The sequence below is a fragment of the Papio anubis genome, chromosome 2 (assembly GCF_008728515.1).
Source record: "Papio anubis isolate 15944 chromosome 2, Panubis1.0, whole genome shotgun sequence".
NCBI classification, from domain to species: Eukaryota; Metazoa; Chordata; class Mammalia; order Primates; family Cercopithecidae; genus Papio; species Papio anubis.
This window is the reverse complement of record NC_044977.1, coordinates 143,393,635-143,417,299: the sequence shown is the minus strand read 5'-3', so window position 1 is coordinate 143,417,299 and position 23,665 is coordinate 143,393,635. Positions and strand designations below refer to the sequence as shown.

The following is a 23,665-nucleotide window of genomic DNA, read 5'->3' as shown; positions in this document are numbered from 1 at the left end:
TGATTTTCATGGAGACTCAGATGGCAATGGACTGCCCTGCAGGAGAGAGCTTTGTAGATAGCCAAGTTCTAGGATGAAGTCCTTAATGTGAGTTAGGTTTTGTATCTCAAAAGTATCTGCATAATGTCATATCAAAGGCTCTTAGTAAACAAATGATGTAAAAAATGTTGAGGTTATGTTTCATTACAGTAGTAAACAAGAACTGTTCACATTAGTTACAATGAAAAGAATTGTTAAAGAGGGACATGGATTGGAGATTTAAATATATTTCACATTTAGATTTTTATTTGAATTGCATTTATTTTAATCACATTTGACACATTCCATTACTACATTTGTTTCTTGTTCTATTTTAAGTATTAATAACTTTAAGGGTCTTTCCTTTTACAAATAACTTATGATAAATAATAATTAATTGCTGAAATTAACCTTATTGCAGAAAAAACTATGTTTTGATTTTCTGAAATATTTGCATTTTAATAACACATATCAGGAGTATAGATAAAATTTAAGTCTTTTCAAAATGCTGTCATTGAGAATTTTCAGTTTTAACTTTAGCATTGTTTTCCTACAATGTGTCTTTGTAATATAATTCTTTCTTCGAGATACAATCAGAATCATTATTTTCTCACACTTATCTCTTTGAATGATGAAACATAATAGATGCACATGGATTACCTACTTACCCAAGGCAGTTTCTGATTTCTTGAAATTTGAAATACAATATTTATTAAAGACGTCAGTTGACAAAAAGTGAATCAGTCCAGCTCACAATGAGTTATTTACAGTTCACTATTTCAATCAGAGCTATATTAATGAAAATTACTGTGTAGCTCTGAAGTTTAAAAATGAGTTAATAAAGTAAATATAATTCTGAGGTTTGAGATACTTGAGCTGATTCACATTAGATGCAGTGTTCTATGTATTATTATGTTAGAGCTACAACTTGATTGACTTAGAATGATTTGTTAAAACAATTTACCACTGGAATATTGAGATGGAAAGCAAAACAAAAAACTCCATCCCCTTACTTTCTTGTTCCTTAGTATAGTGCATGTGAGTTCACATATTCATATTGAGAGTGTATTTATTCATGAACTCCTTCAGCAAAATTAGCACAAATTACTTACCACAAACTTTGCAAAACCCTGGAAAAATGAAGACAAAAAAGCAATGGGAAAAAACAAACAAAAGCAAATTTAAAATGTATTATCATTGCACACTTCACATCATAGAACTTCAGTGGATAGAGTGAGCAGGTACACATGCCTTTTCAGTCAAGGACAACTGTACAATAATGGTCAAGTTATTTGTTTTCATTAATTCCTTTGACTAAATAGGAAGTTAAAAGCCCAGATTTACACATACTTCCCAACAATTTCTGCATCTTCAATTAACCACTAACATTTTTAGAAAAAAAATTCTGGTTTTAAAAAAAAAGAAATAAAGATTATAACTTTTACATATGACAAGATGCTAGATTAAATAACCTGCTGCACTCAAACAATGAAACATCTAGAAATCCTAGAAAAGGACAAAATAATTCCTTTTAAAGAATCTATTGAAAAATAAAGGAAATACCAAGTGGCTGATATCAAGGGGAATAGTCTATTTTAGAGTGAGGAGAACAAATTTATTCTGGGAATATCCTAGTAAGAGATATTCAGCAATAAAGAGATCTCAGCAATAAAAGGCTTAGAAATGGAATGAACTCTTAATTCTAAACAATACAAGAAATTGGAGCAAAATTCCCACAAAACAACTGTGGCCCTCCAAGAACTACAGCCTCGAGGAAAAATAATAATAGCAATAATAATAATAATAATAAACTAATGAGAAGTCCATTCACACAAAGAGATTAGAAGGGAGGTTTTTTCCCTCGTAGTCTAGGCCCTATGGGTCTGAAAAACAAAATAAATAAAGACTCTTTTTGAGAATTTGTAAGCATAAGCCAACCACCATTTAGGTTTCAAAAGTTGACAGATCTGTGGCGAAAGCAAAATAAGCTTTGACTGATAAAACAATAATAAGCTCTAATTCAAGGATTAAGAAAAAAAGTAGAGAAAGGACTCTGGAAAGCAATAACATGCAGTAGAGCCAAGATGGCTATCCCCACTTTAATTTGCATAGGACGATGGCCTCCAGCTGCATCCATGTTGCAGCAATAAACATGATTTCCTTTTCTTATGGTTGTGTAGAATTCCAGGGTGTATATATAAAACAGTTTTTTCCTTTTAATTCAGTCCACCACTGATGGGCATCTAAGTTGATTTCATGTCTCTGCTATTGTGAATAGTGATGCAATGAACAAACACGTGTATGTGTCTTTATGGTAGAATGATTTACATTCTTTTGGGTGTATATCCAGTAATAGGATTGCTGTATTGAGTGATAGTTCTGTTTTAAGTTCCTTGAGAAATCTCAAAACTGCTTTCCACAGTGGCTGAACTAATTTATATTCCCACCAGCAGTGTATAAGTGTTCGCTTTTCTTCACAACCTGGCCAACATGTTATTTTTTGACTTTTTAGTGATAGCTATCCTGACTAATGTGAGATGGTATCTCATTATGATTTTGATTTGCATTTCTCTAATTATTGTTTATGTTGAGCATATTTCATATGCTTATTGGCTGCATTTAAGTCTTCTTTTGAGACGTGTCTGTTCATGTCCTTTGCCCATTTTTTAATGGGGTTGTTTGGTTTTTGCTTGTTAGTTTGTTCAAGTTCCTTATACATTCTGGATACCAGCGCTTTCTTGAATGCATAGTTTGCAAATATTTTCTCCCATTCTGTAGGTTGTCTGTTTACTCTCTTGATAGTTTATTTTGCTGTACAGAAGCCCTTTGGTTTAATTTGGTCTCATTTTTCTATTTTTGCTTTTGTTGCAATTGCTTTTGAAGACATTTTTACGAAATCTGTGCCAATGTCTATGTCCAGAAAGGTAGTTCCTAGGTTTTATTCTAAATTTTTTGTAGTTTTAGCTTTTACATTGAAGTCTTTAATCAACTTTGAGTTGATTTTTGTATATTGTAAAAGGAAGGGGTCCAGTTTCAATCTTCTGTATATGGCTAACCAGCTAGCCATCTATCCCAGCATGATTTATTGAATAATGAGTCCTTTCTCCAGTGCTTGTTTTTGTGAACTTTGTCAAAGATTAGATGGTTGTAAGAATAAAACACTTAGCAACCAGAAAAGGTCATGGACCCAGCAGATTTATAACTGAATTCTATCAGATGTACAAAGAAGAGCTGATACCAATCCTACTGAAGCAATTCCAAAAAATCAAGAAGAGAGTCTTCCCTAACTCATTCTATGAGGCAAGCATTATTCTGATGCCAAAATCTGGAAGAAACACAACCAGCAAAGAAAACTTTAGGCTGATATTCCTGATGAACATTGATGCAAAAATCCTTAATAAAATCCTTGCTTACTGAACCCAGCAGCACATCAAAAAGCTAATCCATCTCAATCAACTAGACTTTATTCCTGGGATGCAAGGTTAGTTAAACAGATGCAAACCAATAAACTTGATACATCACATAAACAGAACTAAAACAAAAATTACATGATCATCTCAAAGAGTCAGAAATAACTTTTGGTAAAATTCAACATCCCTTCATATTAAAAATCCTCCACAAACTGGGCAATGAAGAAATAGACCTCAAAATAATTAGAGCCACTTATGACAAACCCATAGCCAACATCATACTAACTGGGCAAAAGCTGAAAGAACTCCCCTTGAGAACCAGAAAAAGACAAAGATGCCCACTCTTACCACTCCTGTTCACCATAATGCTGGAAGTCCTAGACAGAACAGTCAGGCAAGAGAAAGAAATAGAAGGTATCCAAACAGGAAGAAAGGAGAGGCAAAGCAAAATGGCAGAATAGAAGACTCCATTGATCATCCCCCATGCTACTCCCACAAGAACAACAACTTAACAAGCCCACACAGAAAAACAACTTCGTAATAACCAAAAATCAGGAGAGCACTCATAGTACCTGTTTTTAACTATATCACTGAAAGAGCCACTAAAGAGAGAAAAAAGAGTCTAGAATCTCCAAAGTCAACCCTCCCACAAACTAGGCAGCAGCTGCCTGCTGCAGAGAGCATCTTTGAACACTGAGGGAGGGACAGCACAGCAATTATGAGGCACTGAACTCAACGCTGTCCTGTTAGAACAGAAAGTGAAACCAGACCAAACTCAGATGACACTTGACCATGGATGGAGCATTTAAACCAACCCTCAACAGAAGGGAATTGCTGATCCTAGTGGTCTAAACTTGAGTCCCCACAAACCTCACCACTAAGCGCTATAGTACTCTGTGTCTCCAAGGAAACTTGAAAGGCAGTGTTGGTCATAAGGACTGCAACTCTTAGGCAAGTCCTAGAGCTGAACTAGGCCCAGAGACAGTGGACTGGGGGACACGTGAGCTGCTGACACATCAGCTGGGGCAGCTAAGGGAATGCAGGTATCACCCCTCCCCTAACCTCAAGCTGCACAACTCAAGGCTCCAAAAAAGACCTCTTCTTTCCACTTGAGGAAAGGAGAGGGATGAGTAGGGAGGACTTTGTCTTGCATCTTGGATACTAGCTCAGCCACAGAAGGGTAGGGCACTTGTCAGAGTTGTGAGCCTCTGTTCTAAGTCTCTAGCTCCCAGATGATATTTCTAGACACATTCTGGGCCAGAAGGAAACCTGCTGCCATGAGGGAAAGAACCCAGTCCTACAAACATTCATCACTTGTTAACTGAAGAGCCCTTAGGCCCTGAATAACCAGCAATGATACTCAGGTATTACACAAAGGACTTTGGGTGAGCCTCAGAGGAAACCTGCTGGCTTCAGGTACCAACAAGACCATAGCGAGGTAGAGTGCCAAGCAGGCTCTTTGGGTCCCCAATTCCAGGACTTGATTTTCATGTGCCATGTCTGAACTTATCCTGGGCCAAAGGGGAGCACAATGCCTTGAAGGGTGAGTCCGAGGCCTGACAACATTCACCAAAAACTAACTTAAGATCTCTTGGGCCTTAAGAGAACATTGGTAGTAGTCTGGCAGTACTCCTCATGGCCTGGGGTGGTGGTAACTAGAGGGTGAGGCTCCTCTTCCTTTGGCAAGAGGAGAGATAAGTGGGAAAGACTGTGGGTGTATTGCGGTTTGAGTGTCAGTTTAGCTGCAGTACAATAGAACACCAGGTAGACTTCCAAGTTTTTGACTCTAGGTTCTGACTCTCTGATGCACCTCTGGACCCATCCAGGGTCTAAGGGTCCTTGCTGCCCTGAAGAGAAGGACACAGGCCTGGTTGACTTTGCCACCTGCTGGTTGTAGAGCCCAAGGCCTTGAACAAATGTTTAAGTAGTGGCCAGGGAGTGATTAGAGCAGGTTTTGGGCAAAACCCAGTGCTGAGGGAGCTTCAGGTCTGATGCAGTGCAGTCATAGTGGTGGTGGCCACAGGGATGCTTGTGTCACTCCACTCCCAACTTTAGGTGGCTCAGAACATAGAGCAAAATTCTGTTTGGGAAAAAGTCAGGGAAGAGATCAAGAGGCTCTGTCTGGTAATCCAGAGAATTCTTACAGATCTTGTCCAAGACCATCAAGGGCGTACCTCTATGAATCTGCAAGAAACACAGCATAACTGGGTTTGGGGTGTCCCCTAAAGTTAATACAGCTTAGATCACAACATCCAGGTTCTTTCAAATATCTAGAAAGGCTTCACAAGAAGGATGGGTACAAACAAGACCAGACTATGAATACTATAATAAACACCTAACTCTTTAATGCCCAGGAACTCACACGCATCCGCAAGCATTAAGACCATCTAGGAAAACAAGACCTCACCAAATGAAATAAATATGGCACCAGGGACCAATTGGGAGAAACAGAGACATGTGACCTTTCAGACAGAGAATTCAAAATAGCTGTGTTGAGAAAACTCAAATAAATTCAAGAGAACACTCTCTGAGAAGGAATTCAGAATTCCATCAGATAAATTTAATGAAGAAATTGAAATAATTAAAAAGAATCAAGCAAAATTCTGGGGCTTAAAATGCAATTGGCATACTAAAGAATGCAACAGAGTCCTTTAATAGCTGAATGGATCAAGCAGAAGAAAGAATTGGTGAGCTTGATTAAGCAGAAGAAAGAATTAATGATCACAGGCTATTTGAAAATACACAGAGGAGACAAAAGAAAAAATAATTTAAAAACAACATAGCATGGATGTTTTGATCTAGAGGATCTAGAAAATAACCTGAAAAGGAAAAAGCTAAGAGTTATTGACCTTAAAGAGGAGGCAGAGAAAGAGATAGGGATAAAAAGTTTATTCAAAGGCATAATAACAGAGAACTTCCCAATCCTAGAAAAAGATACCAATATCTAAGTACAAGAAGGTTATAGAACACCAAGTAGATATAACCCAAGGGAAACTACCTCAAGGCATTTAATAATCAAACTCCCAAAGGATAAAGAAAAGATCCTAAAAGTAGCAAGAGTAAAGGAATATATGATACACAATGGCGCTCTAATATGTCTGGCAGCAGACTCTTCACTAGAAACTTTACAGGCCTGGAGAGGGTAGGAAGACATATTTAAAATGCTGAAGGAAAATAACTGTTATCCTAGAATAGTGTATCCAGTGAAAATATCTTACAAACATGAAGAAGAAATACTTTCCCAGACAAACAAACGCTGAGGAATTTCATCAACATCAGACCTGTCCCACAAGAATTGTTAAAGACAGTGCTTCAATCATAAAGGAAAGGACATTAATGATCAATAAATAATCACTCAAAGACACAAAACTCACTGGTAATATTAAGTACACAGAAAACACAGAATATTACTGTAACTGTGGTATGTAAACTACTCTTATCCTAAATAGAAAGGGTAAATAATGAACCAATCAAAAATAATAAATACAACAACTTTTCAAGATATAGTCAGTACAATAAGATATAAATAGAAGCAACAAGTTAAAAAGGAGGGATGCAAAGTAAAGGAGTAGATTTTTTATTAGTTTATTTTTGGCTTATTTGTTTGTGCAAACAGTGTTAAGTTGTTATCAGGTTAAAATAATGGGTTAAAGGTAGTATCTGCAAGCTTCATGGTAACCTGAAAACAAAATCATATAATGTGGAATACTATGCAGCCATAAAAAGGGATGAATTTGTGTCCTTTGTAGGGACATGGATGCAGCTGGAAACCATCATTCTTAGCAAACTATCACAAGAACAGAAAACCAAACGCCGCATGTTCTCACTCATAGGTGGGAACTCAACAATGAGATCACCTGGACTCAGGAAGGGGGACATCACACACTGGGGGCTATCATGGCGGGGGAGGGGGAAGGGATTGCATTGGGAGTTATACCTGATGTAAATGACGAGTTGTTGGGTGCGGACGAGTTGATGGGTGCAGCACAGCAACATGGCACAAGTATACATATGGAACAAACCTGCACGTTATGCACATGTACCCTAGAACTTAAAGTATAATAATAATTAAAAAATCATATAATGGATGCAAAATAAAAGAAAAAGCTAGAAACTAAATTATATCACCAGATAAAATCACCTTTACAGGAGAAAGACAGCAAAAAAAGCAAGAAAGAAGAGAAGACCATAAAAACAATGAGAAAACAAGTAACAAACTGGCAGGGATAAGTCCTTACTTATCAATAATAATATTGAATGTAAATGGACTAAAATCTCCAGTCAAAAGCCATAGACTGGCTAATTGGGTGAAAAAACAAGACTCATCAATCTATGGCCTAAAAGAAACACACTTCACCTATAAAGACATAGACTGAAAATCAAAGGATGGAAAGAGACATTCCATGCCAATGGAAATTGAAAAAGAGCAGGAGCCACTATATACATCTATTAGACAAAATAGAATTCAAGACAAAAACTAGAAGAAGAGATAAAGAAGGTAACTATATAAAGGAGTCAACTCATCAAGAGGACATAACAATTTTAAATATAGAAGCACTCAACACTGGAGCACATGGATACAAAAAAATATATTATTAGAGCAAAAGAGAGAGCAAGGCTCCAATACAATAATAGCTGGAGATTTTAACACTCCACTTTCAGCATTGGGCAGGTCTTACAGACATAAAATCAACACAGAATCATAAAATTTAATCTGTGCTATAGGGCAAATGTACCTAATACATATTTACAGAACATTTAATCCAATGGCTGAGGAATACACATTATTTTCCTCAGCACAGGAATAATTATCAAGGATAAACAATATTTCAAGTCATAAAACAAGTCTTAAATCATTCAAAAAACTGAAATAATATCAGGCATCTTCTCTGACCACAGTGGAAAACAATTAGAAATTAATAATGAGAGAACTTTTTGAAACTATATAAGTAGATGGGAAGTAAATAATATGCTCCTGAATGACCAGTGGGTCAGTGAAGAAATTAAGAAGTAAATTTAAAAATTTCTTGAAACAAATAATAACGGAAAGACAGCACACCAAAATCTATGGGATACAGCAAAAGCAGCACTCAGAGGGAAGTTTACAGCTACAACTGCTTACATAAAAAAGATGAAAATCTTCAAAGAAACAATACAACAATGCATCTTAAAAAACTAGAGAAGCAAGAGCAACACAAACCCAAAATTAGTAAAAGAAAAGAAATAATAAAGATCAGAGCAGAAATAACTGAAATTGAAATGGAAAAAAAATGCAAAAGATCAATGAAATGAAAAGTTGGTCTTCTAAAATCTTAAACAAAATTGACAAATCTTTACTCTTACTAACCAAGAAAAAAAGAGAAGATACAAAAACATAAAATCAGAAATGTAAAAGAAGACATTACAACTGATACCACAGAAATTCAAATGATCATTAGTGGCTACTATGAGCAACCGTATATCAATACACTGAAAAACCTAGAAAACATAGACAAATTCCTAGACAAATATGACCAACCAAAATTGAATGGAAGAAATTCAAAATCTGAATGAACCAATACATGTAACAAGATCAAAGCTGTAATAAAAAATCTTCCAGTAAAGCAAAGTCCAGGACCTAATGGCTTCACTGCTGAATTCTACCAAATATCTGAAGAAGAATGAAAACCAGTTCTACTCAAACTATTCTGAAAAATAGAGGAGAACAGAATATTTTTAAACTCATATTATGAGTTTGGTATCATCCTGACAAAAACCAGGGAAAGACACATTAAAAAAAGAAAAATACAGGCAAATATTTTTGATTAATATTGATGCAAAAATTATTAACAAAATTCTAGCAAAATGAATTCAACAATAGAAAGATTAGAAAGATCATTTATCATGACCAAATGGGATTTATCCCTAAGAGGAAAGGATGGTTCAACACACACAGATCAATCAAGGTGATACATCATATCAACAGAATGAAGAATGGAAGCCAAATGATCATTTCAAATGATGTTGAAAAAGCATTTGATGAATTTCAACATTCCCTTATGATAAAAAGCCTCAAAAAACTGGGAAGAGAAGTTACATACCTAAAGGTAATAAAAGCCATATATCATAGACCCATAGCTAGTATCATACTGAATGGGGAAAAACTGAAAGCCTTTCCTTTAAAACCTGGAACATGACAAGGCAAAGATACTATCACCACCGTCATTCAACCTAGTACTGGAAGTCCTAGCTAGAGTAATTGGAGAAGAGAAAAGTATAAAAGGCATCCAAACTGAAAAGAAAGAAGTAGAATTATACTTGTTTGAAGACATGATTTTGTATTTTGAAAAACCTAAAGAGCCCACAAGAAAACTATCTGAACTGACACACAGATTCAGTAAAGTTACACAATGCAAAATCAACATGTGAAAATGAGTTTCATTTCTATATGCCAGCAGTGAACAATGTGCAAGAGAAATGTTAAAAGTAATACCATTATTAATAGCCACACATAAAATTAAACACTTCAAAATTAACTTTGAGAGGTGACAGCATGCTGGCAGCCCTCGCAGCCCTTGCTGGCTCTTGGCACCTCCTCTGCCTCAGCACCCACTCTGGTCAAACTTGAGGAACCCTTCAGCCTACCTCTGCACTGTGGGAGCCCCTCTCTGGGCTGGCCGAGGCCGGAGCCAGCTCCCTCTGCTTGCGGGGAGGTGTGGAGGGAGAGGCGTGTGTGGGAACTGGGGCTGTGTGCCATGCTCGTGGGCCAGCATGAGTTCCAGGTAGGTGTGGGCTCAGCGGGTCTCCCACACTTGGAGCGGCTGGCCGGTGCCACTAGCCCTGGGCAGTGAGAGGCTTAGCACCCAGGCCAGCAGCTGCAAAGGGTGAGCCAGGTCCCCCAGCAGTGCCAGCCCACCAGCGCTGTGCTCGAATTCTCCCCAGGCCTCAGTTACCTTCCCACAGGGCAGGGCTCTGGACCTGCAGCCCTCCATGCCCGAGCCTCCCCCACACCATGGGCTTCTGCGTGGCCCCAGCCTCCCGGAGGAGTGCCACCCCCTGCTCAGTGGTGCTGGGTCCCATCAACCGCCCAAGGGATGAGGAGTGCGGGCATATGGCGCGGGACTGCAGACAGCTCCACCTGCAACCCCAGTGCAGGATCCACTAGGTGAAACCAGCTGGGCTCCTGAGTCTAGTGGGGACTTGGAGAAACTTTATGTCTAGCTAAGGGATTGTAAATACACCAATCAGCACTCTGTGTCTAGCTCAAGGTGTGTAAATACACCAATCAGTATTCTGTATCTAGCTAATCTAGTGGGGACTTGGATAACTTTTCTGTCTAGTATTCTGTGTCTAGCCAAAGGATTATAAACGCACCAATCAGCACTCTGTGTCTAGCTCAGGGATTGTAAATGCACCAATCAGCACTCTGCCAAAACGGACCAATCAGCTCTCTGTAAAATGTACCAATAAGCAGGATGTGGGTGGGGTCAGATAAGGGAATAAAAGCAGGCTGCCAGAGCCAGCAGTGGCAACCCACTCGGGTCCCCTTCCACGCTGTGAAAGATTTGTTCTTTTGGTCTTTGCAATAAATCTTGCTGCTGCTCACTCTTTGGGGCCACACTGCCTTTATGAGCTGTAACACTCACAGCGAAGATCTGCAACTGCACTCCTAATGTCAGTGAGACCATGAATCCACCGGGAGAAATGAACAACTCTACACGTGCTGCCTTAAGAGCTGTAACACTCACCACAAAGGTCTGCTGCTTCACTCCTGAAGCCAGCAAGACCATGAACCCACCAGAAGGAAGAAACTCTGAACATGTCTGAACATCAGAAGGAACAAACTCCAGACACACCATCTTTAAGAACTGTAGCACTCACTGCGAGGGTCCACAGTTTCATTCTTGAAGTCAGTGAGACCAAGAACCCACCAATTTCAGACATAACCTAAGAAGTGAAAGATCTCTATAATGAAAACTATTAAACACTGATGAAAGAAATTGAAGAGGACACCAAAAATTATTTCATGTTCATGGATTGGAAGAATCAAAATTGTTAAAATGACTGTACTACTGAAGGAATCTATACATTCAATGCAATGTCTACCAAAATACCAATGGCATTCTGCACAGAAATAGAAATAACAATCCTAAAATTTATATGGAACCACAAAAGGTACAGTATAGCCAAAGCTATCCAGAGCAAAAAGATCAAAACTGGGGTAATAACATTACCTGACTTCAAGTTACACTACAGAGCTATAGTAACCACAACAGCATGGTACTGGCATAACAACAGACACATAGATCAATGGATCAGAAGAGAGAAACAAATCCACTCGCCTAGAGTGAACTCATTTTTGATCAAGGTCCTGAGAACATACAATGGGGAAAAGACAGTATCTCCAAAAAATAGTGCTGCAAAAAAACTGGATATCCATGTGCAAAAGAATGAAATGAGACCCCGTCTCTCACCATATACAAAAGTCAAATAAAAATTAATTAAAAACTTAAATCTAACACCTCAAACTATGAAATTACCACAATAAAACATTGGGGAAACTCTCCTGGACAACAATTTATTGAACAATATCCTACAAGCACAGGCAACCAAAGCAAAAATGGGGTTACATTTAGCAGAGTTTAGTTTTAAAGCATCTGCACAGCAAAGGATACAATAGTGAACAGAAATCCCACAGAACAGGAGAAAATATTTGGAAAATACCCATCTAACAAGGTGTGGGATCTGTCCCACAGACCCTGACCCAACAACGGATGAAAGACATACACTGACACAGATATTTTGCCTGTCAGTCCAGCTAAGGGGCTTCTGCTGCCTGAGTCTGCAGCATCGGCCTCAGTAAGCCAGCGAAGTTCACATTTATTTAGTACAGATTAAATGACAAAGGTCTGGAGTAAACACCAACAGAGGGTAATTAACATTGCCGACCCCTGAGTAGAGAGCAATTATGCACTAGTGGAGGACCAAAGGTTCGTCTTAGGACCACATGAGTAAACAAGCTGTTTAGATAAACTCCCCCACATTCCCTTTTTCTTTGCCCTAAGCTTTTAAGATAATTCAGCTGCCTTTAGCCAAACCTTTTACTGAAGCTATGCAAACCTTCTGAGCTACCAAGAAGGTTTGTGTCTATTTCCTATAACTATCTTTATAATTTCTCTAACCACTTTGACTGATCACCTACAAGGAAGTAATAGTAGTCAGAATATATGAGGAGTTCAAAAAGCTTAATAAGAAAAAAAATCTAATAATTCAATGAAAGAATAGGCAAAAGATTCGAACAGACATCTCTCAAAAGAAGACATACAAATGGCACAGTCATATGAAAATGTGTTCAAGATCATTAATTATCAGAGAAATGCAAATTAAAACTACAATCTCACCACAATTTAAATGGCTTATATTCAAAAGACAGGCAATAACAAATGCTGGTGAGGATGTGAAGAAAAGGAAGCCCTTGGACACTGTTAGTGGAAATGTAAATTAGTACAATCACTATGGAGAACAGTTTGGCAGTTCCTCAGAAAAGTAAAAATTGAATAGCCATATGATCCAGTAATCTCACTGCTAGATATATATCCACAAAATATACCCAAAAGAAAGGAAATTAGTATATCAAAGATATATCTGCCCTCCTATGTTTGTTGCAGCACTGTTTAAAAAAGCTGATTTAGAAGCAATTTAAGTGTTCATCAACAGATGAACAGATTAAAAAAAAATGTGGTACATATACACAACAGAGTACTATTCAGCCATAAAAAAAGAATGAAATCCACTCATTTGCAACACCATGGGTGTAACTGGAGATCATTATGTTAAGTGAAATAAGCCAGGTACAGAAAAACCAACAGAATGCATTTTCTCACTTACTTTGGGGATCTAATGATGAAAACAACTGAACTCATGGACACAGAGAGTAGATGGACGGTTACTAGAGGATGGGAAGGCTAGCTGGGGGCTGTGAGGGAAGTGGGTTGGTTAATAAGTACAAAACATAGAAAGAATGATAAGAACTAATATTTGATAGCACAACAGGATGCCTATAGTCAACAATAACTGGAGCATACATTTTAAAATAAAGAGTGTAATTGAATTGTTTGTAACTGAAAGGATAAATGCTTTTGTGTCCAGAATTGGTGGGTTCTTGGTCTCACTGACTTCAAGAATGAAGCCGCGGACCCTCTCAGTGAGTGTTACAGTTCTTAAAGATGGTGTATCCAGAGATTATTCCTTCTGATGTGCATATATGTTTGGAGTTTCTTCCTTCTGGTGGGTTTGTGGTCTTGCTGGCTTCAGACCATCACAGTGAATGTTACAGTTCTTAAGGTGGCACATCTGGAGTTGTTCATTCCTCCTGTCCGGAGTTATTCATTGCTCCCAATGGGTTTGTGGTCTTGCTGGCCACAAACCTTCGCAGTGAGTGTCACAGTTCATAAAGGCAGTAAGGACCCAAAGAGTGAGCAGCAGCAAGATTTATTGCAAAGAGTGAAAGAACAAAGCTTCCACAGTGTGGAAGGGGACCCGAGTCGGTTGCCACTGCTGGCTGGGGCAGCCTGCTTTTATTCCCTTATCTGACCCCACCCACGTCCTGCTGATTGACCTATTTTACAGAGAGCTGATTGGTCCGTTTTGACAGGGTGCTGATTGGTGCATTTACAATCCCTGAGCTAGACACAGAGTGCTGATTGGTGCATTTACAATCCCCTAGCTAGACATAAAAGTTCTCCAAGTCCCCACTAGATTAGCTAGAAACAGAGCACTGATTGGTGTGTTTACAAACTTTGAGCTAGACACAGAGGGTTGACTGGTGCATTTACAAACCTTGAGCTAGACACAAAGTGCTGATTGTTGCATTTACAATCCTCTAGCTAGACATAAAAGTTCTCCAAGTCCCCACTAGATTAGCTAGATACAGAGTGCTGATTGGTGCATCCACAAACGCTGAGCTAGACACAGAGTGCTGATTGGTGCATATACAATCCTCCAGCTAGACATAAAAGTTCTCCAAGACTCCACCCAACTCAGGAGCCCAGCTGGCTTCACCTAGTGCATCCCACGCCAGGGCCAAGGGTGGAGCTGCCCACCAGTCTCGCATCACGCGCCTGCGCTCCTCAGTCCTTGGGTGGTCGATGGGACTGGGTGCCATGGAGCAGGAGCAACTCCATCGGGGAGGCTCAGACCACGCAGGAGCCCACTGGTGTGAGGGTGGGGGCTCAAGCATGATGGGTTGCAGGTTCTGAGCCCTGCCTCATGGGGAGGTGGCTGAGGCCCAGCGAGAATTAGAGCACAATGCGGGTGGGCTGGCAGTGCTGGGGGACCTGGCGCACCCTCTACAGCTGCCGGGCCTGGGTGTTAAGCCCCTCACTGCCCAGGGCCGGCAGCACCGGCTGGCTACTCCGAATGCGGGGCCTGCCGAGCCCATGGCCACCAAGAACTCGTGCTGGCCTGCAAGGGTCACACACAGCCCTGGTTCCTGCCCACACCTCTCCCTCCACACCTCCCTGCAAGCAGAGGGAGCCAGCTCCGGCCTCAGCCAGCCCAGAGAGGGGCTCCCACAGTGCATTGGTGGGCTGAAGGGCTCCAGCCCAGAGAGGGGCTCCCACAGTGCATCGGTGGGCTGAAGGGCTCCTCAAGCATGGCCAGAGTGGGCACTGAGGCCAAGGAGGCACCGAGAGCGAGTGAGTGCTACTAGCACATTGTCACCTCTCACTGTGAGGGGATGTATTCCGCATTCTCTGTGATGTGATTATTTTATGTGCATGCTTGTATCAAAACATCTCATGTATTCCAGAAATATATGCACCTACTATGTACCCACAAAATTTTTTAAAAACAAACAAACAAGTAGGAAAACAGAAGTCAAACTATCTCTCTTGCAGATTATATGATTCTATGTCTAGAAAATTCCATAGTCTCTGCCCAAAGGCTCATGGAACTCATAAACAACTTCAGTAAAGTTTCAGGACACAAAATCTGTGTACAAAAATCAGTAGCATTTCTATGCACCAATAATGGCTAAGCTGACAGCCAAAAGAAGAATACAATCCCATTCACAATGGCCACAAAATAACTAAAATACCTAGGAATACAGCTAACCAGGGAGATGAAATATCTCTTCAATGAGAATTACAAAACACTGCTGAATGAAATCAGAGACAACATTAACAAATGGAAAAGCATTCCATGATGATTGATTGGAAGAATCAGTGATGTATGTTAAAATGTCTATACTGCCCAGAGCAATTCACAGAGTCAATGCTATTGTTAGCAAACTACCAATGTCATTTTTTACAGAATCAGAAAATAAAACTATTCTAAAATTCATATGGAATTTTTAAAAAAAGCCTGAATAGCCAAATCAATCCTAAACAAAAGGAACAAAGCTGAAGGCATCACATTGCCCAACTTTGAACTATACTACAAGGCTACAGTAACCAAAACAGCATGGCACTGGTACCAAAACAGACACATAGACTAAACGATCAAGTTAGAGAACCCAGAAATAAAGCCACACACCTGTAAATTTATTTTTCCCAAAGTTAATCATCTGTGAATGCTCAAACTTAGTTCATAAAATTGGGTTAACACATGCTGACATTTTTTTTTTTAATTTTTATCTCCATGTTAGTTTTTTCCAGAAATTTTATAACAATAACTGTACAAGTCTTTTCCCTGTTTTTGTCTCTATTCAGTGCATGGGTTAAAGAAAATAGCAATGAAATATTTTAGCATAACTATATACACAGGGGTGGGAAAATAAACATTTCTCACAACCAAACTGGAATTCACAGTCCAAATAAGCAGTCATGTACAAAGTTCATTGAGAGTTGTCAGTGAGCAACTGAAAGGTCAATGCTTCAGCAGAGTAACTAATCATCTAATATTTGTTGATATTGAACAATGTGCACTGAGGATACAAAAATCTACTTGTGAATACTTATGTAGAGTTTATCAAAAAATTATCTTGGTGCTTCACACCTAAGTGGTTTTAGGTACTAAAAAAGTAAAAAATACTAATCGAAAGAGATAGAAATGATATTAAAAACATAACACTATTTTAATGTAAGTTTGTAGCAAAATCTTAATTACACTAAGTCATTCAGAACATTCCTGATTAATGACTAATCACCATTTTAGAATAATATGAAATACAGAGTTAAGGGAAAGAGAGTAACATGATATAACGCCAGACAGATATTAACAGATTTAGTTTCTTGTTTAAATTTCATGTAGAAAATCATAGTAAGATTTTGGAGATAAGGTGAATATAAGACCACTAAACAAACCTCTTATTCATTAAGACTAACAATAGAATGAATAAAAATTTTAATGACTAGATTGATTTATCATCTAAAGAAAGAAAAGAGTGAAAAAAATGTTAATAAACAGTAATAAATACACATACAATGTTTGTATTAGCATTTTTGTTTTGAATCAGCAGGAAACAATTAGCACCATCGTCTGGATTATTGCAATAGCCTCCTATCTCATCTTCCTGCTTTAGTGGCAACTGGTCTTTGAATCTGTTTTAGCCTTTTAAATCTAAGAGATCATGTCACTTCTCCACTTAAAAATTTCCAGCCAGGGTAAAAGGCAAGGTCTTCCACACCCCTCAGGATCCAGCTTCTGGCCCTTCTGTGACCCAATCTTTACTACTTTACTCCTTCCCCCTCTGTATCAGCCACATTGGCCATAGCCAGTCCCCAAACACTGCACCACATTCCTGCCTAGGGCCTGTGCACTTGCTATTACTTTATCTAAAAAGACTTTTGGCAAATAAGTAGAAACTTTAAAACACCTTTATTTAATATTTAGGAGATAGCTAGTACATAACCAAGGCCAAGTGTTGAAGAAAAAGAGATAGGCATTTATAAAACTTAGAGTTCTATTACTAAGATACTTATATTCTATCGGATAAAATAGAAAAATTAACACACAAATCAAGGTTTTGTGATAATTGCCCCCAAGAGAAGCTTATGCAGTGCTATATGGCATAATTATAAGTAATCCTGCCTTAGGGTAAGTACAGAATGTATAAAGGAATTAGGAGACAGCTTTAGAATAGAGACGATAAACAGACATTTGCTCTGCAAAGAAGAGGGAAAAACGTATTCCTGGCCAACATCTTAGGCTGATTCAAGCATGAAAGCAAGGGCATAGCGTAAGTGGGCCAAGCAAAAGTTCTATATGGGGAAATTGTTGAGTGGGTATCAGAGAGTAGTAAGAGAGAACATCAGGTTATGAAGGAGATTGGATTTTCTCCTGTAACACTGAGAAGCTATCTAAATGAATGCACCAGAAGCCGCTCTTCAAGGAGTGGAGAATTTGTGTAAGGCATGATACAATGAAGAACCTGAAAACTCCTTGCAAATTTTGGAAGATTCTAGGTAAAAGACTGATGTGAATGTCATAAGGAAGACCAGGTTCGTGTAACAACAGTTCCTTTGCTTTTGCACAGAGTTGGCTGCAAGGCAAGTTGGAAAAACAAAACAACCCCCAGAGTGTGTTATGTCCCCTCTTGGGAATCACAGAGGGAAGAAAAGGAAGTTCAGAGGGAATTACAAGCCAATTATAATAATATAGGCCAAAGTAAACTATTTAACCCAGTGGGCTTGGGAGCCCTGAAGAAAACTCAGTCGCTTAACTTTTATAAAGGCTCCAAAAAAAGTGACTGACTTTTACCTTATGCATTAAGTTTTACTTTTTTTCTACCTCACATACACACTGGCAACCAGTATGGAAACTAAACTCTTTTAGAAAAGAAATCCTATAAATTAGATGGCCAAATAAAGTTACATAATCAGACAATTAAGGTACACTTTATTCTGACTTAAAACTCATTTTAAGTCAACTGCTCAAAATTGTTACATTATTTTAGTGTCATTCATTAAGATATGCTATTATTCTTATAGAGCTCTCTAAATCAGAAAAAAGGTAGTAATGAAATACCAGATAATCAATAAATCTCTAGTAGTTTGATACTATTTCCAGAATAGAATCCTTATTTCCAGAATAAGATTTTTTTTTTCTTTTTCTTGGTGCCTCTAGAAAACAAAATTAAAGGCTCATAATAATGTCCTATTTTATGTTATCAAATTTCTCCTTAACATTCTTTTATTGATTTCAATTTTTTTAAACATCACAAAAAATTGTATGAGGTGAGTTTTATCAGGTCTGTTTTACAGATGAGAAAACTTTGATTTAGAGGTCATTGATATTCCATTTGAAAGATCATTTTCTGATGACTAAAGTCATTTTATTTTACTGTAGGGTCAAAAAATACATTTCCCTTTTGTCCTATGTGATTGAGATCCATTATTAACTCGGATTGAGTTACAAATATTTAAATGACTTTTTCAGCCACAAAACTGGTAGAAAGAAGCATCTAGATGCAAATTCATGTCTTTTGAGTCTAAACCTGCTATTTTTCTCTTGTATCATGTCCCAGAGATAGTCAAATTAACTATTAATGCAAGCCAATCCCATTGTCAATGACTGATGGTACTTATTATTGATACTTTAACCATTCATATTGTATAGAATATGTGTGTATGTCTGATTATTTTAAAAGCTGATTTTTTAAAAAATCTCATTAATTTATGTGGCTTAAATTAAATCATCTGGTATCTAAATGCTAGTCAGGACCAAGCTTTACCTTTTGTATACCTGGAAAGATACTTTTTCTTCAAGCTGTTAAAATATAGAAGGTAAATTAAGTAAGAATTTTCTGTCTTGTGGTCCAAATAGAGTTCTATAGTCTCAGAAATCTAACTAATTTCTGCTAGTGTTGTCCAGGAAATCTTTAGTAATTCCTTCAATCCGACTTCTCTCAGAATTCCTACAACACAAACTAGAATTAGAAACCATTTTGTATTTTTAGCTAGTTGTGTCTTATAAATAAATTGCCAAACAGAATTTAAGCTCTTGGAGACAAGAATGATGTGTTTGTTTTCTCTAGAATTCTCCACACACCCTAGACAATTAACTGGACATGCAGTCGTTATTTGTGACATGTTTGTTGAGTTCTATGCAAATGCAAGTTCTCAGCAGATGCAGGAGAGGTCAGTTGATCAATGATGCAAGTTTAAATTATCCATTTAGTTAAAAAAAAAAAAAAAAAAGTCTTAGAGAACTTGCACAGTTTTCAAACTGCAGAAGTTATTTTATTTTATTGTAAAGTAATAAAACCACATTTCCTTATCATAATGTTTGATTCAGACTTATTACAAATTCAGATTGGCCTTGAAACTAATTAGTAGATTTTATTATGTTCTTTTTTTTCCCTAACATATTTACAGCCAAATTCTAAAGTGGGTTCTGTTTGTTTTTTTAAGATTCATTTAAACTATTCTCTGCACATCACTGAACTCAACATCTCGTAATTCTTACAACTATTATGGTGGATACAATTGGCTTCTTTTATGAAGAATTGAAAATAGAGTTATCCTGTTGAAATAAAGACTTGAAACTCTGGAAAGTGTTCTCTCATTGCTTCCCATTTCACTTGATATCTTTACATTGTGGTGATTAGGTTGTTTGAAAACTTTCAAATTAGCATAAAAAAACCAGAACACTGTGTTCTGTCAGAAACACTTATGATGTCTCTCTGATTTGCACACCATCAGGGCAGAAATAGAGGATTTCTTTTTGTCTCCTGAATAAAATATAACTCAGGCACCAAATAATATATAATGAAAGTAATAACAGCACTTCCTCATCTCCTGTTAGTGTTTGAAACAACATCAAGGAGACAGTGTCTTGGGAATTTTTTTTTAATGTTCATTTGTCCTGAAACATATTGTGCTCTTTCCGTTAGAACATTTTATGTATATTTCTGTTCAATTTGAGAAAATACCATTATAGTATTTCCAAAGTAAGAAACCACCTGGGAAATATGACCTTTAGGTAGATTGGCTTATTTGTCTTCCAAGATCTTTTTGTTCCCCCTTTACAAAAAGTGCTACATAAAACTAAAGGAAAAAAAAAGATGTATATCTGTTTTCAGACCCCTGCCAGTATTCCTCCTGCTGCACACAACTTCAGACTTATCTCAGGAGAATAACGCTTCTGTTACTATTGCTGTAGAACAAATTAATCCCAAATTTAATGGTATAGATTAACAATTTTTTAATGCTTATGGATCCTGTGGGAATGGGGCAGGGCACAGTGGGGATAGCTTATTTTTGCTCCATATATATCTGGGGCTATGAAGAATTGAAGGCTAGGTTCTCGGGATGGCTGAGGACTGAAATCACCTAGAGGTTCATTCTCTCAACATGTTAGTACCTGAGTTAGGATGACTTCAAGACTATAACTGTCAACAAGAGCAACTACAGAAGGTCTCTCCATGTGGTTTGATTTCCCCATTACATGCCCACCACAGTTAGTGCTGCATCTCTAACCGGCTGACTCATGGTTCCAAGTGATAGGGTCCCAGGAAAGAAAAAGTAAAAGCTCCTTAGCTCTTTACAACTCAGCCTCAGAAATCACAGAGCATCACTTCTGCTGTATTCTGCTGGTCAAAGAGTTCCAAGGAGCACCCAGATTCAAGGAGAAGGGATCAGATCCTACCTCTTGATGCCTGCTCACATTGTAGAAGAGCATGTGCAAAAGAAGATATGGTTGCAACAGATATGGTTGTGGCAATTTTTGGCAAATAAAATCTGCCATTAAGGGACTGAGTCTTCTTTGTCTGTCTCTGCTCTCTGCACCAAACAAATAGGTCTTGTTTGATGAAGAGATCTTGTCTAGCTGGGTTGCCTTTTTATTTCCCCTATTAATTAGCACTTACACATTTAGTACTCAACAAAAGTTTACTGAACCTGAATTTAAATTAATTTGTTATTTAGTGTATTATTTAATTAATTTATTATTTATTTATTATATTTAGTTTACTGTACCTGAATTTAAATTTTCCGTGAAATCCCAGGAAAAAATCCATTTAATGTCACAAAAGATGGTATTTTTTGTGACATTAATGAGAGTGAATATTAATGTTCCAGTCATCTCAAGTATAGTCATCAAACTGCCCTAAATCCATGTATCACCTTGCTAAAAGGCAGCGTTGCCTAGCACAGGCTGAGATGAAACATGTTTATTGTTCACTTCGTTGGACACCATCTATAAAGGCGTGTCCTTGAGCAAGTTATTCAAATTCACTGAGATTGGTTTCCTCAGAAAACACAGCTGACTCCAAGGAGCAGGAATAAATACCTCAGCAGAGCCAGCTTGGAAAAGCCATGTCAAAGATCAGAGAAGAAATGCCAACCAGGAGTGCCAATAAAGAGGTAATCTTTTTATAATTTGTCCACTCAGAAGGGATATCTTTTGTGATTTGCACAAAAAAACTACATAAGATAATGAAGGCCCTCACGACAGGCATAAGAAAACAAACAAGCAAACACCAATATAAATATTGCTTTTAGATACACCAGGGCCTACCTCATTTTTCCTCCATTTTGTCAGTCCAAAGAGCCGAGGACGTCTGTATGTAGTAAAAATCGACACATATTTAGTGCCAGATTTGGGCTGTAATTACAGTGAGGCTTCCGATCTTTATCATCAACAGTCACTGTCTTCTACTGTGCTAGAGTGTTGATTTTTAGAAGTTCATCAAAGTGTTCTCTTAGGTGTAAAAATGTAACATCCATCTTGCAATTTGTTTTCTGAAAACCACGAGATGAATGTGACTAAAGGTCCAACAGCTTTCAACAAATGAGTTGAAGTATGATTCTTCATAGTGAATTTGCCTTTTTAGGTCAGAGCAACATTTTTAATAGATGTTTACATTCTGTAGATGGAAACTTGAGATACTTCCTGTAATTGACAGAATATGTTGCCCTGTCCAGTCAACATCCCAGTCGATGTTCAGAGGCAGCTGGCTTTGATGATTTGACTCACACCAATATTAAAAACCAAACTCAATCAGAATTCAAAATGAGTCCTTTTGGTACCCATTAGAGAGCAGCAGTGCAGCTAGAAATCATCACCTAATGGAACAAAAAGCATTCTACATCTTAGACTTATTACTTAATTGTCTCAAGTGTATCTTAAAAGAATTGAGGGTTTGCTAAAAAAAAGAATAACAAGTGGCCATTTTCCCAAGAACAGTTGGCACATAGATACACACATGCAAACAGAAATTGCTTTGGCTCTATATAAGGAGCTTGCTGATAGAACTTTGCTGTGTAGTATTTCCTCCCATGCAACAGCAGACGTCTCTGCCTAAAACTTATCTTGCTAAAACTTCTAATATGCAAACTAACATTAAATTAACTCATTAGCTCGAGTCAGCAGAAATACAATCTTTTACTTTCTATGCCTGAAATAATAATATACTTCTCATAAGAATCAACGTACATTTTCTTTTGCCATAGGAGTTACAATTGGGAAGGCAAACTTTCACTGACCTTCACTTTAAGCTGTCCACCAAACTGTTTCCTTTAGAGGCATATTTACATTTCAGCATCTGACCTTTGTCCCTGGTATCTGGAAACTTTGCCTATGTCACATACATAGTCCATTTATCAAGACATGATTTTTTTGGGCTACATGTACTTTAGCTCTCTCTTCTTCCTCTCTCAAAATTAAGTTATGGATCACCTGATCATCTGCTTAATAATTAATAGCTGTTGGTTCGTCTCACTGTCACCCACAGGTCATCAGGAAAATAAAGGCAGAGAGATGTTTCTGATGTCACAATGCTTCACCAAGGTTTGTAGTTGGGCCTCTGTTCCTTTCTTCTGTGATCTAGGAAACAGGAACTTGCACTCCTTCTTTCCCTTTTTGTCTTGGTAGAGGGACAAATCAGGGTAAAGTATCCTTTCTCAGTCCCAAATTCTACTTTACCACTCCTTTTCTATATCATAACACACTGAACTTCCAGGGAGATTTAAGCTGTTCTTAACTAAAATATTTCAGCAGGAACCATAAACCTGTAGAGTTGGATGGAGGAGGGCCATGGCTCTGGTTTAGCCAATAAAGTCCTTTGAGCCCCACAGTGGCCAGACCTGATTCCTTATGCCATGTGTCCGTCCTCATTTTATAACTTATTTGTTTCCTCCCTCTCCAAAATTTTACTCCCTGAAGTCCTTCCCAGACTTCTTCTTGTGATGCACCACCCTTTCCCACAGGATAGTGAACATCCATCCTCAGTGCAATCTTGGATCTTGCAAATGCATTTTCTACCTTAAATGCTTTCCAGATGTCCATACTTCTCCTCTTCCCCCTCCAGGAATGAG

The 23,665-nt window shown here is 38.0% G+C and overlaps 1 long non-coding RNA gene across 5 annotated transcripts in view; it reads right to left on the bottom strand.

Annotated features, from left to right (window-relative positions):
• LOC103882294 overlaps nucleotides 1-23,380 on the bottom strand; it is a 124,744-nt gene extending 101,364 nt beyond the window's left edge. For 2 of the 5 annotated variants that reach the window (XR_001900031.3, XR_001900035.3), the window contains exon 1: nucleotides 22,835-23,369. This is a non-coding gene — a long non-coding RNA (uncharacterized LOC103882294). Of the gene's footprint in view, nucleotides 1-21,866; nucleotides 22,415-22,834 lie in introns of all 5 variants that reach the window. The other 3 variants (XR_001900032.3, XR_001900034.3, XR_644053.4) reach the window with 3 other exon arrangements.
• Nucleotides 23,381-23,665: the final 285 nt, after the last annotated feature.